This window comes from Lactuca virosa, chromosome 9, assembly GCF_052849685.1.
Source record: "Lactuca virosa cultivar CGN04683 chromosome 9, Lactuca_virosa_CGN04683_v6, whole genome shotgun sequence".
Classification (NCBI taxonomy): Eukaryota; Viridiplantae; Streptophyta; class Magnoliopsida; order Asterales; family Asteraceae; genus Lactuca; species Lactuca virosa.
In genome coordinates this window covers 68,322,117-68,324,104 of record NC_136434.1, presented here as the reverse complement: position 1 = coordinate 68,324,104, position 1,988 = coordinate 68,322,117, and the positions used below count along the sequence as shown (strand labels likewise).

At 37.4% G+C, this 1,988-nt stretch overlaps 1 pseudogene; it reads left to right on the top strand.

Annotated features, from left to right (window-relative positions):
- The first annotated feature begins 479 nt into the window (after positions 1 to 479).
- Positions 480 to 1,763, top strand: LOC145139347 (bifunctional 3-dehydroquinate dehydratase/shikimate dehydrogenase, chloroplastic pseudogene; annotated as a pseudogene).
- Positions 1,764 to 1,988: the final 225 nt, after the last annotated feature.

Here is a 1,988-nt window from a genome sequence, read left to right as displayed (position 1 = left end):
AGAACAATAAATAAATCGGGTGGATAAGCCCAACCCGTTACTAATTGACTATAATAATACAATACAAAATTGACACAACACAATATAGCCCCAACACAACCATTGGAGGATATGTTACGGGCATCTGCTTTAGAGTTCACTGGTAGTTGGTATGATCACCTACCATTGGCAGAATTCACCCACAACAGTAGTTATCACTCAAGTATCAAGATGCCTCCTTACGAAGTATTATACAGAAGAAAGTGTCGTACACCATCTTGTTAGTTAGAAGCAGGAGATAAACTATTTGCGGGTACTGAGATGGTTCAATGGATCGATGATAAAGTGAAAATCATCCGAGAAAGAATGCTACCTGCTCAAAGTCGTCAGAAGATCTATGCAGATAAGAGCGACGACGTGTAACGTTTGAGGTCGGCGATCGAGTGCTACTTAAAGTATCTCCATCGAAGGGAATTATTCGATTTGGAAAACGTAGGAAAATGAGTCCTCGTTTCATTGGACCATTTAAAGTATTTCAGAAGATAGGAAACAAGCTTACAAGCTTGATTTACCACATGAACGGGAAGGTATTCATAATACCTTCCACGTTTTTTACTTAAGGAAGTACGAGGGAGGAGAACCCACTGCTAGAAAACAACCCTTTAATGACATGAAAACAATGACACGCACCGATTTACGATACGCATTTTTTGCGTTTTTAAAAATAATGTCAGTTTTGCAAAATTTGAACGATAGAGGACACGCATTTGTTCGTGCCCTTAAATTAGTGTCAAAAAAAATACGGAGGGCGTATCATAAAATGTGTGTCATGTAAGTGTGTCGCTTTATATTTTTTTAATGAAACACACGTTTTAAAGGGGGAAATGAAATCCCCAAAAATTAAATCCCCGCCTATTCTATCTGAAAAATTAAAACCTCCCGCCTCTTCCAATTAGCAAGAAAGAAGTCGTAGGGTCTTCGTCTTCACCCACCTTCAGCGCCTCTAACGCTTCTGTCTTCATCCAACCTATCTTTATCTCTTTATGCATTTCTATGTTGAAAGTGCTTCGAGGGGAATGATTTAAATGAGGATTTGGAAATTGGGCTTGACTAATTATGAGTTGATTCTACTGCATTCTCCCAAGACACGATGTATTCTTTTGTTTATTCAAGTTTAGGGATTTAAGTTTCATTGACATTTTTTTGTCAGGTAACGCCTGCTATCGAGAAGATGGGTAGAAACGAAGGGATTAGGAGGAATTCAACCGTAATTTGTGCACCGATAATGGCGGATACGGTGGATCAGATGTTGATTCAAATGAATTTGGTGAAATCTTATGGTGCTGACCTCGTTAAAATCCGATTGGATAGCTTGAAAGGGTTTAACGCTCGGGAGGCTATCCAAACCCTAGTCAATCTTAGTCCTCTTCTAACGCTTTTCACTTATAGGTGCTATTTCTACATATGCCACTCTTAGAATACAAATGCTACCATTTCAGTTTCATTTTACTCCCCTGAATTGTATGTAAAACATAAAAGGATTCAACCGGCATCTACTTTTGGCTTCCTGATAAATGTTGTGCATATTAAATGATCTTCTTACAGTTTATCCACCTCAATAGGTTTCTGATTTTGTGTTATTTTCTAGACCAACATGGGAACGTGGTCAATACAATGGGGATGAAGAGAGTCGATTGGATGCTCTGCGTTTAGCAATGGAGCTAGGAGGTGATCACATCGATGTTGAGCTTCAGATTCCTTTCTCCTTCTCTAAAATAGATTGATCCAAGCAAAAGTAAATGAACAATATTCTTTTTGCATTGGCCTCAGGTTTTATAAATTCATTTGATGTATACTAAAAATATCAACATAGACATCCAAGTTATTGGATAAATTCGTGTACAAAAGAACTTAAATATTTAGCTTATTTGGCTTAGAGCAATATCACAATATTGAGAACTTATTTGCTGATTTTCTTAAAATCAAGAAAGTGGTAGATTTACTAAGTA